General features: G+C 44.8%; 1 long non-coding RNA gene across 1 annotated transcript in view; it reads right to left on the bottom strand.

Annotated features, from left to right (window-relative positions):
• The window catches only part of LOC128335671 (uncharacterized), a 68,426-nt gene extending 56,373 nt beyond the window's left edge, over nucleotides 1-12,053 (bottom strand). The window contains exon 1 of the long non-coding RNA XR_008311674.1: nucleotides 11,057-12,053. This is a non-coding gene — a long non-coding RNA (uncharacterized LOC128335671). The remainder of the gene's footprint in view (nucleotides 1-11,056) is intronic.
• Nucleotides 12,054-12,308: the final 255 nt, after the last annotated feature.

The following is a 12,308-nucleotide window of genomic DNA, read 5'->3' as shown; positions in this document are numbered from 1 at the left end:
ATTTAGAAACATAAAAACAAACTTGAAAAGCCAATGCTAGATGTGAGCATATTTTCAAGCAAATGCTATAGGAGGCATGCATGCATTATCAATAGGATAATTTTACAAATTAGCAGTGATATAATACTTTTATATCCAAAGATCATTACGTACTTTAATTACTAGAGCTGTGCAAGGATGAAATTATCAAATATGGAGAACATTGTATCAGGCAGGGTCAATATGAGCCATTTTGCATCAACACCAATACAATTACAATGTTCTTGACAAGGGGCTGTGTTGAGCTGGATCCAGTTATTGTTCCAATTACAGCTCTCGTCATGTTGTGTTTAGGGACTGGGTGTGAAACCAAGTTCTCCCCTTTTATATCCTCACAACAATCCTGTGTGGTGCTTAGACTTGTAAAAGAATATTTTCCAATGCATTCAATAGAATGGGCAGAAATATTCTCTGAAATATTCTCTCCTAGTCTAAATGAGGCAGGAGAAGATTCTTCTCCAAGTCTAGTGGTGATCTACATTGAGACAGAGACGCATGTGCCCCAAGTGGCATTTTGGAATGTGCAGGGACTCAAAGCTGGGCCTTTTCGATCGAGTCCAACTCTGTCTCTTGCCACTACCCTCTTTGGATAAGGTAGGCTCGCTGCGTGACCCCCCCATCCCAGATGAGAGGCTGAAGCGGAGGACCAAAGGTCGCCATGAATTCAGGACTGAGATGAGATATGAGCCAGGCAGTTGTCATTTCAATGCAGCAGTGCTCATGCCAGTGTCTATTTTGACAGTGAAGAGCTAGATAGGGGGGAAGAGCTGGGTTTTGGGAGCGAGCACGAATTGTCCCCTTTGCTAAGCAGGGTTGGCCTTGGTTTGCATTTGGATGGCTCTAAGCACTGCTTGCTGTCAGCTTTCCCCCTCTGGGGATGGGGCTGTTGCTCAGTGGCAGAGCCTCTGCTTCGCCTGCAGAAGCTCCCAGGTTCAGTCCCTGGCGGCATCTCCAAGACAGGGCTGAGAGAGACTCCTGCCTGCAACCTTGGAGAAGCCACTGCCAGCCTGGGTAGGCAATCCTGAGCTAGATGGACCAAGGGTTTGACTCAGTATACGACAGCTTCCTCTTTTCCTAACTATATCTGTCACCAATACAAACTGGTGGATCCTAAGAGAGAAAGGATAACCACAGAAAATGTCTTCCCCTTGCTGTGTCCTCCTGTCTCCATGGTGCTACTGACACATTACTCCAGCTGTTGCTGAACTACAACTACGGTCCATTGTGGCTGGGGATGATGGGAGTTGAAGTGCATTGCCAAGGCTGAAGTGCCAAGGCTGCCTCCCCCTGTTCTACATACCTCTGAAACTTGTCCTCTCAAATGCAATTCCTGAATGGGATCCTTCCAAGGTTCTAATAAACTCTCCAGCTCTCAGAAAGAAGGGGGAAACCACTGCCCAGCCATGGGGGCTTTTAGCCAGAGGGCTGCAGAGCCGATTGGAGGCCTCTTCAGGGGCTATGATCTCCATTATGTGCTTCCAGCTATTCAGTGACCCATGCTAGGAAAATCAGCAAAGTCTGTATTTCCCCAGCCAATGCAACTTTAAGCAGTCAAGGTTAGCGGCTTTTGCTGCAGTCTGAAAGTGGTGTAGGCTCCCTCAAATGTAGAGTACAGATGGAAAGTGCACGACTGGACCCTGCCCTGGTCCCTTGCTAGCTGAGCAAAGAGGCTCCTTTCAAAGTGGTGATATTTAGCTGGGGGAGAGCAACTGGCCCTCTCCAACCCCAGCACAGCAACCCTCCAGTGGCTGTTGCTGGCGTCTATCTTGTGTTTCATTTTAGATTGTGAGCCTTTAGGGACAGGGAATCATCTTACTAGTTAATTGTTTTTCTATGTAAATCACTTTGCAAACTTTTGATGAAAAGCGGTATATAAATAGTAGTAGTAGTATTGTATGTGCATGAATAACTGTATGTGCATACAGAGTGCCTAGACTGTACATATGCTAAGAACATAAGAACAGCCCTGCTAGATCAGGCCCAAAGAGGCCCATCTAGTCCAGCATCCTGATTCACACAGTGGCCCACCAGATGCCGCTGGAAGCCCACAGGCAGGAGTTGAAAGGGGCATACCCTCTCTCCTGCTGCTGTTACTCCCCTGCAACTGGGACTCAGAGGCATCCTGCCTTGGAGGCTGGAGGTGGCCTTTAGCCCTCCAACTAGTAGCCATTGATAGACCTCTCCTCCATGAAGTTATCCAAACCCTTCTTAAAGCCATCCCAGTTGTTGGCTGTCACCACATCTTGTGGCAGAGAATTCCACAAGTGGATTATGTGTTATGTGAAAAAGTACTTCCGTTTGCTGGTCCTAGATTTCCCGGCAATCAATTCCATGGGATGACCCCCTGGTTCTAGTGTTATGTGAGAGGGAGAAGAATTTCTCTCTATCCACTTTCTCCACACAATGCATGATTTTATAGACCTCTATCATGTCTCCCCACAGTCGTCTTTTTTCTAAACTAAATATACCATGTGAAAAGGGCTAATGTATGCTTAACTCGTGGAATGCTCTGCCTGTAGCCAGGCTCACTTTTAAAATGAATGCATGTACTGGCATTCACACAGAAGTGCACACATGTGTACAGACACCTGAACATACATACAGCACAATGTCTGAACTGGGCTACAGATTAACAGCCAGATGGCTTATTTTCTAGAAAGAGAATTTGCTGTATGAGTTGTGGCCACCTCATAATAACTCTCCCCAGCCCAGATCCACATCAGTGGCAGCCACCTGTGGAATTCTGCCATATTTTATGTGCTTGTTCCGGGTGGGAACCTGCAATGAGGATACCAATCGCGGTGAGGAAAGGAGCCTATCAACCAGTACTCATTATGAGCATTTGTGGCAGTATGGGAAATTGCAGATAGTCAGACTATTGGTCTATCTTCACAGTATCCTCTTCACAGACTGGCAGCAGCTTTTCCAGGATTGCAGGCAGGAATCTCTCTCAACCCTATCTTGGAGATACTGCCAGAGAGGGAACTTGGAACCTTCTGCCCTTCCCAGAGAGGCTCCATCCCCTGAGGGGAATATCTTACAGGGCTCATCACACTTCTAGTCTCCCATTCAAATGCAACCAGGGTGGACCCTGCTTAGCTAAGCAGACAAGTCATGCTTGCTACCACAAGACCAGCTCTCACCGCCACAATTGTGGTGATTATTACTGGAGAACAGCAGCACACAGTAGAACTCTTTAATAATTCAACTATTCATTGCTAACAACTCTTTGGAAGAGCCCCGAGGTTAAGAACTTAGACTGGAGTTGAGGGAACAAGCCTAACCTATCTGTGATCAGACTCAGACTCAGTGTTTCTAGTCCACATTGGTCTAGGAGTGCTCAGACCATCATATAAGCCCAACCATCAGGAGTGGCCCTTCCCTGAGGCATGGTGTGTCAGTCACTGCAGGTGGCAGATTTTTGGGACAAGAGCAGGGAGGCAAGGTAACCCCCTGCTGTTGCAATTGGAGCAGCTCTTTGGGACCAATCTGACCCGTGCAACCTTTCGAAAGGGTGCCTCTCCTCACCCTCCTTGCAAAGCTTGCACGAAGCACAAGGAGGGAAGAAGAGACTGATGACAACCTTCCCTCCTCCCTGCCCCCTAGACACTTACAAAGCTTACAAGCATCGGTTTTGAAAGGGGGCTGGCTCCACTAAGGGCATGGGGCCAACCACTTATACAGGCCTCTGCTGAAAATCCAAAACTGTCTCTCTAGTTCACTCACACAGCTTTCACATTCTGAGGCTTTCTGGGCTTGCTTCTTAAAGAGGCAGTGCACAACAGTTACTGGTCTGAAAAACAGCTGCGTCACTCAGACCTGGGGAAGGTAGGGTTGGCTATTTGCATTATGCTCTGGAACACACACACACCCTGCCCCACCCCCCCGGAAATAGCCCACCCTAAACTAATCCTGGAAGCAAACTAACCAACAGGATTCCAACTGAATGAATAAAACTGGCTAATGGGAATTGGAAATATTACAAGATGCAGATCTGAAGATCCCAGAGGCAGAAATTGCAAGTGAATCAGCAAACCATAAACGACCCTGCAAATATTTCTTATAATTTAAGCATTTATCTGTGGCTCCCACAAATGCCTCTTAAGCATTCCTCCTAAATTCTCTCATGGAAGAATTGTGGGCTTGGGAATACATTTTAAGAAAATATAGTAACATGAGCCTAAACAGCCATAATTTTTTTTTTTTTTTAAAAATACATTTGTGAGTAAAGTGCAATACGAAAGGGAGTTTTATGATCTGAAACACCAAGACTTGTTAGCTTTTTATGCTTCCAGGATGTCATAATATTTTATGTACTATTAGGATACATGGCTGCACTAGGCTGCACAACACAACCCACTTGCTCCAGAGTAATCCTATTGCCTTCTGCAGAACTACTCCACAGAATGTGGCTCCTGATTGCCACCCCAGAGCAAACATTTCCTTTTCTTCCTCTCTCTCTCTCTTTGCATTTCTTCCGCAATGTTTATTAAAGGAGATAAAAATGTGTGACAGGCTCTCATCTTCTCCACCTCCAAAAGGCATTCTCTTAACAACAGAAAACTGTAAGTAGTTCCTTATGCCGACTGCAGCACTTTTGCAGAATGGCAAATATTCATTAGTATGCACTGATATGCAGAAGATCTTACTGACAATTCCCTGGATGCTCCCTCTTTCATAAACAGATTGTTGATGGTTACTGCATAATCCATCTGAGCATCGCAATAAAAAGGGAAATATCACAAAAGTGTTCACTGGGCAGTGCCGAAATGGAGTGCCAACAATTGCTTAAGAGAGCCAGAGACAATCAAATGCATTTCTCTGACACGAGGCAATTTTCCTATTTCTTACCACTCCTGCTCAGCTGGACACCTCATGGGTTGAGTTGGCCTGCCTGCTTCCCCTCCCCCTCCACCCTTTAAGAGTTAATTAATGGGCAGATTGACCACCAAAGGAAATTAAACAACTCTGGTAAGCATCCCCCAGTTCTGACCAGTAATTGAGTTCACCGCAAGGTGTGAGGACTCTATTTAATTAGAGCTCAGGGATGAGAAAGGAAGGAGCAGAGGAGAGCTGAGAAGAGACATCAGCAGAGTAACTGGGATGTTTAAAGGAGGGCATGGCTGAGGCATCAAGGCCAGTCGCCCCTTAGTCTGAGTCGAAACATTGAGATCAGCTTAGATGTCCCTGGTTGCATGAAGCAAGATGTCCCTTTCATGAAGCAACGTGAGGCTGCCATTTCGGGGGGCTGATTACAAGATGTCCCACACGGTCACCACTGAGCAGCAATTTGGTTCCTATCTGGCATGTGCAGGCTTTGCAAGGAGCACCTCTTGTTACACACCTCGCAGCGTCTGCAAGGTGCCCGAGGAGAGAAGCAGAGGCTGCTGGCAACAACAACCCCCAGAGGTGCAGGGAGGTAACTGGGGAGCCTGGACCGAATGGCATCATTTTCGTGCAGACCACTTGGATATGCACATTTAGAAATGACATAAGCACCTGCAGAACAAACGAAATGTTTATAGCAAGCAAGGTCTCAGAGGAAGAGGATTCTCATGGATTGACAGAGAAGGCAGAGGCATTCTCCATCGTTCTTGCCCGTGTTTAAATAGCAGTGGCCAACACAGATGCACTTCCCTGGTGATGGGAACTTAGCGAAGGGCTTTGACTAAGCAAAATTAGTTCAAACAGATACAAACCGTTCAAAGTCATTATAAACAACGACTATTTATCCAAACTAGAAATACATAAATGGCACAGAACTCTAACCCACAGATACCAAATTTTGCATGAACAACCCTGCCACTAGCATCACCGCAGTTTCCCCCAAACAATTTCTTACGGCTCTGTAATGGGCAACGGAGTGCATTAGAAAATCTCAGAAATACATAACCAACCCCGTGAGACACCTTTCTGAACCAAATGTTGAAAACCCCTTCCTCTGCAACCATATTTTATTTCTTTATTCCATTTCTATACCGCCCTTCCAAAAATGGCTCAGGGCGGTTGACGCCATACATCCGGCATGAAAAAGTTGCTGTTTTGGGGGGTTGTTAGTTGCTGTGAGACTGCTCCCCCTACTGTTTATGATCCGAATGCGACCTGCCCTTACGGAACAGCTAGTCTGAAAAGCACCCTGAGCAGCTATAGCCCAAAGACAGATTTACCCCCTCGGCAGGAAGTGGAGTCAGATTTCAAGAGTTGGGCTGTGGGTATAATTCTGCCTTTGGCTCCCACCGGCAGAGCGCATGTGCACATGTGTGCAAGTGTGCCTGAGCACACACAGGAAGGCTGCTTGTGTGAAGTGCTGGGATCAAGGCCAATCCTGGCACTGCCCTGCCAGGTAGCCTGGGCTTTTACCCAGGTAAAAGGGTGTGAGCCTGGCTTCTAGGTCATGCGTCTGCTCGAGTGGATGCAGAGGTGGGTGCCTGGAGTGCCAGGCTTGGTGGGGGGGATCCCCCAGTGCAGCCTACTCCTCCTCACACAGTGCACTGAGAGATCTCTGAAGGCCGGGCTGCCTTGTTCACCTGGACTCCAGCATGCCACACCGCCAGGGCAGCATGCAATCTGCACCTCCCACAAAAGAAGGAAGATTATCTGAGCGGGGGGGGGGGAGAAGGTTTGACCCTGCCTCCCCCTGCCCCAAGTAAAGGTCATGTGGACCAGCTTATTGACTAATCTGGGTCTGATTTGTGCTGGTGGTGCCCCTGAGAACTATCCCGAGCGACTTAGAGACGAGGGAAATCAGATATTTCTCTAAGATCTGAGTCATACTTGAAAGACAATTCAAGATAACCTAGCTCCTGTATCAGATCATTGTAGTGCTTGATAGCTGTCTTCTTTTGCTCTGGTCACTTTACAACCTCCCCGCAGAATCCTGAGGTTACAATGTACAGAACAACATTGGTTCTGCTGATAATAATGCTCCCCCCGCCATTTTCTTGAAACAATTAATACATCAGCCCAGTGGTGCTACTCCTGTACTTCCTACATAGCTTAACAAGCTAAGATAATGAGTCAGAATTCTGCTCCTCTTGGGTGTCTCAAGAAATAATAAGGTAACATTCCCAATATATAATGAGATCAGAGCTAATAAGGTCAAGGGTTGCCTTCCTCCCTCTGCAGCTTGATTTGTCCGTTGCCAAATTCTCTTCTAGCTTGAAAGTGAGAAGTACAGTCGAATTAATGCTGCATTAAGCAACAGGGAACGTATGGCTCAATGCTGGAGTTAGAAAGCTGTGTGAAAAATGGCTTTAAAGGATTTCACACTGTGATGAAATCTTCTTGTTCTGGCAGTGCATTCAGCTTAACAAACTTGACCTTCTACGGGCTGTCTCTGATGTGGCGCCTAGTCATCAGAGCGTTGCTTTGGTCTAAAGCCGGAAGTTCGACTCTGTGTCCAAGAAGTTTGCAGACGTCTTCTATGCCTTGTGATAATCCTCTGTAGAAATGGCGCAGAAGTTTGTAATTACCTGATTTGGAATATAAATCAGTCCTGTTTGTAATCCTTGGCTGTATTATGAATCAAGTGTCATTTCCCTCAGAAGCCAGCCATATGCTTCTGGATGATCTCAATGATGGCAGAAGGTGATGGCAATCCCCCACTGTGTTCCCCAAGCATCTGGTATGTAGGGACACACTGCTCTTGAACATGGAGGCTTCACTTTGTTAGCATGATGACAGCCCTTAATGGACTGCTCCTCTGTGAATTATGTATTTATGTATTTATTAATTTTTTATACCCCACTCTTCCTCCAAGGAGCCCAGAGTGGCACACATAGTTCTGTTTATCCTCACAACAACCCTGTAGGGTAGGTTAGGCTGAGAGACAAATGGCTGGGCAAGAGTCACCCAGCAAGCTCCATGGCTAAATAGGGATTTTACTTGGGTCTTCCCTGGCCCTTTCCCAACACTCTAACCACTAGGTTAGTGTCTAGTGCTACATCGTGGGCTAGCAAATTCTATAAATGGATTTTCCTAATTCCCATTCTGCCATTGCAACGAGGGGAGAACCTACTTAATTCTGGAGCATAGTATGAGGTAGGCAACAGAGCCCTCCATCAGCAGCCAATTGGATGAAGACCAAAAAACACAGCTCTCAAACCTAGGCAGAGCACAGTTTTAAGTGTGTGAATGACCTCCTGGTCTTGTGGTAGCAAGCATGAATTGTCCCTTTTGCTAAGCAGGGAAGCAGGTTCTCCCTTGTCTTGCAGTCGGATGGGAGATTGCAGAAGAGTGGAGTAAGATATTCCCGTTAGAGGACAAGGCAGTAGCTCAGTGGTAGAGCATCTGCTTGCATGCAGAAGATCCCAGGTTCAATCCCTGGCAGCATCTCCAGGTAGGGCTGGGATCATCTCCTGCCTGTAACCTTGGAGAGCTGCTGCCAGCCAGGGTAGACCAGGGGGTCCCCAACTTGTGGTACTCCAGATGCTGGGGCACTCTAACTCCCACCATCTCCATCGACAACCTATTGTGGCTGGGGGTGATGGGAGCTGTAGTTCAGCAACGTTGGGACTACCATAGATTGGGAACCTCTGCTGTAGACTGTACTAAGCTAGGTGGGTCATGGGTCTGACTCGGTATAAGGCTGCTTCTGATGTTCCATTGTACCCAGACTCTGAATGAAGAAGAAGAATCAGACCTGAGGCTAAGCAGAGCTACCAATAGCTCATTTTCCATTTTCTCTTCGTTTCGGGATAAACTGACGTTACCAATTTTTTTACTGCATTTTAATGGTTGATCTACGGATGTTTGTAAAAACCAAAGGTCAATTCAATAGCTCAAAATAGTCTCAGCAGCCTTGGCGGTAAATGAACAAGGATTTAAAGAAAGGTGAAAATGGAGTTGATAAGGTCATAAAGTTGAACAGCTGACTACATTTAATTGACCTATATTCCTCCAAAGGCCATAAACTTTGTCATACTTTATAAATGCCACAAAAGCTTTCCAATATTTATAGGGAATCTGAATATACAAAGGCAGGGGAAAAGATTTTGAAGTGGATGAAAAAGAGACATACGTTGTGTGTAGTCTTGTAATCTATAGCAGAACATTGGAAGTTTTTTTTTTAAATGTTACAACAATTTATTAAAAAACATATGTCCATAAATTAGCATCCAGAGTAAAACAATGCACGATAAAAACAGAAATATTAACAACCACAACCACAGCAAGAATAATGGTGGTGGTGCCCATACAGTTGTACAACTGTGCTCTTGCTCAGCTGCAAAAATTGTACAATGACACATTTACACAACAGCAATCCCATTGAGCTATATGTGGGCCAGTAAGAATAATAAAAAATTGATGTACTCTCACTCCCCCAACTTACTACAGCTCTTCACTCACATCATGACATCACCTCCTTTAATAATGAGGTGGAGCATTTCATGTATGAGAAAGAACCAAGGAAGAAGATGGCGTGGCAGAGAAAGATATGGGGGATGTCCATGTGCCAGCTTTCCTCAGGAATCATCGTGCTTTTGTGAGTGACAGGCTGCTGAATCATTTGGCCTTAAGAGGACACATGATTTTTTTTTAAACAACAACAAGAATTGCATTGCTGGTCCAGAACAAGGACCATCTAATCCAGCAACAGCCGGCTGCCTCTGGGTACTCACATGATGTCATCAACGTTAAGCATTCCTGGCAGATTTCCGTCAGTCTCCTGTTGCAAACCCTCAAGATGGGAGTTTCCACAAACTGCCCTAGACAATTTATTCCATTGCTGAATTGCATCAGGATGAACCTAAATCTGCCTTCCTGAGATTTTAGTTCCTTGCTTATCAGTCTGTGTTCACTGGATTAGGGTGAATAATTGTTCACCCCTCTTCTTCGGGGGATCCAATTTAATATTTGAAAACTTCCAACCCCAAAGAGGTAAACTGGTGGTCTGGTGGCTGATTCCATCAGCAAAGAGGCTCTATCTGGCTTTGGTCGCCTTATTGACTGTTGTGGGGTGGAAATGTAATAAACAAAAGATGTGGACGGAGTGGGGAGAGACTCCATTGATCAAATATTGGTTTGATAAAATTTGGGACATGCTAATTTTGGACAAAATCTCTTCGCAAATAAAAAAAAATCACATAAACCCCCAATCGGAGGATAACTTTTGCATACCTTTCTTGAACTATATCGACAAGTCTAAAACAACACACATTCAACCATAATGTTTGCCATCCATTCTCATGTATTAAGAAGCCAAACAAAAAGACTCTCATATACAAAGGTAACATACATCATCTGACAGAACTGATAGTAATGACTCTTTGACAACTGTATTATTTTGTATTTTGAACAAAACAAAAAGTATTTAAAAAGAATAAAAATACAAAGTTTGCCCATAGTTCTGTTCTCCTCCAGAAGGAAAAACCTTTCAAACTGCATGGAATAGCAATATTCTATCCTTATGAAGCCTGACCATGTCTAATCATGGTCAATATCAGGGATGTTGCAGCTCCCACCCCCAATAAGCATTTGAAGAGTTTCCCCCTCTTGTTTTATTGAAGGTTCCCCCACCCAGCCTTCCAACCCCTCCCTTCAACACTCAAAACATATTTTTCTCCCCAAATATAACAAAAAGGGAAAGATCAGGTTTGGGGTAATATGATCACCACCATATATTGAAAGGCTGACTGTCCAAATGGCAAGAGCTCTTAGCTGTCAGTGTCCTCAAAACAGCTCTAAATCATATGTATTTTCATACCCTGCATTCTTGTTTACAATGGCCTGGATATGAAGGCACCTAAGATATAGGCAGCATGCAGAAGAAAAGAAGCGGAAAAAGCTCAGCTCTCTATGCCTTCCCTCGATAAAATTAAATTAGTCATTTTCATATCTATAATTAGTTGTAGTTTCTGGGTCTTGGTGCCCTAAGCTATTAACATTCAGGTTTAATAAAATCAAATGCAAATTGAAACTCAAATTTCTCTTTTAAAACACACACTGATGCTAGGAGACTGATAGTAATGCCTTATCAAGAATATCACACGATGAGTGAGGAAAGTAATGATCTTACTCTCTACATCTTGTTTATCCTTCCTGCGTCCATCCGCATGCCTTGCCTCCTTTGGTTTTTACAAGAAGTAAATATATAATTCTTCATATTCTTCGGTTATTTGTTGTTCCTTAACGAACTGAGTGAATCACGCTTGTCCCCACCTGAGAGCACTTCTAAATGTAGCCTGGTCTTTACTTGCCAGAGAAGGAGATACTATGACATTGGATGCTCACTCAGGAATATCTGGGTTTTTCCTCCTTTTAAATTTTTTCCATGATCATCCCGCCTGAGGAGGATCTCTGTGTAACCCAAGAGCTTGCCTACTGACCTAGCTTCATCCCACTAAGCGGTCTTATTTTGCTGACCTAGTCTCTTTTGAGACCTCGGTTTGGAAATTCTCCTGTGCGTAGCTGCAGCTCCACTTTGCTTTTGACCAATCCGCCATATTCACTTGTTTTATTGGTTTCTATCTTTCTGCTTAATTACATTGGATCTCAACTGTGCTGTTGCCTACAGTTCCCTGCATATTTGAAACCACACTAAGACGCTGAGCTGAGCTGTTTGCAATTAATATTCAACCATCCTCAGAGCCTTCCAGGACTTCCTCCTCACAGTCATTCTCTCAACAATACAAACGACGTATTTGAAATGACTCTGTGATCGCCAGATCCTACGCACCCGTCTTTATTAATTATATGTGTCTCGTTCACCAGATGGGTTCCCCAAACAGCCTCTGACCATGGAGACTGTTCAACAAATTGTGTTGGAGAGCGATCCTGCACTATCTACAAAAACAGTTTCTTTAAAATCGCGTAGTAATCACAATTCCAGCCTCAGTAATTAAAACCCTCCATGATCAAAGTCCTGGCCTTCTCTTCTTATCAGAATAGCATTTTGCTGCTCTGCTTTCTACAGCGGCCCTGGAGGAGGGTTGTCAGAGCTTGGCTAGCTGCATTGTCCCTTATCTCTGAAGCTTTCTGATGTATCAGCCAAAAATATTTACTCCCTTCTCGCTCTGAAGGTGCAATATCATCCTACAACACATAGCGCGCAGGTGCAGTGCATCCTACAACATACCGAGCACAGCCCTTCAGTATGCTTTGCGGCTGTGATTTTTATACCCTCCGTCATTTCCTTCCTCGACCTTGTCTGTGTTAATCTAATAATATTCATACTCTTCTCTGAAAATCTCAACTCCCAATTCGGCCGCCTGATTATGTATGCTCCGAGCATTTTTGCAGTGTGCTTTAGAAGAAATTGTTTTCTCTTT

This window comes from Hemicordylus capensis, chromosome 11, assembly GCF_027244095.1.
Source record: "Hemicordylus capensis ecotype Gifberg chromosome 11, rHemCap1.1.pri, whole genome shotgun sequence".
Lineage (NCBI taxonomy): Eukaryota > Metazoa > Chordata > Lepidosauria > Squamata > Cordylidae > Hemicordylus > Hemicordylus capensis.
The sequence above is the reverse complement of the archived record's forward strand: the minus strand, read 5'-3'. Positions and strand labels throughout refer to the sequence as shown.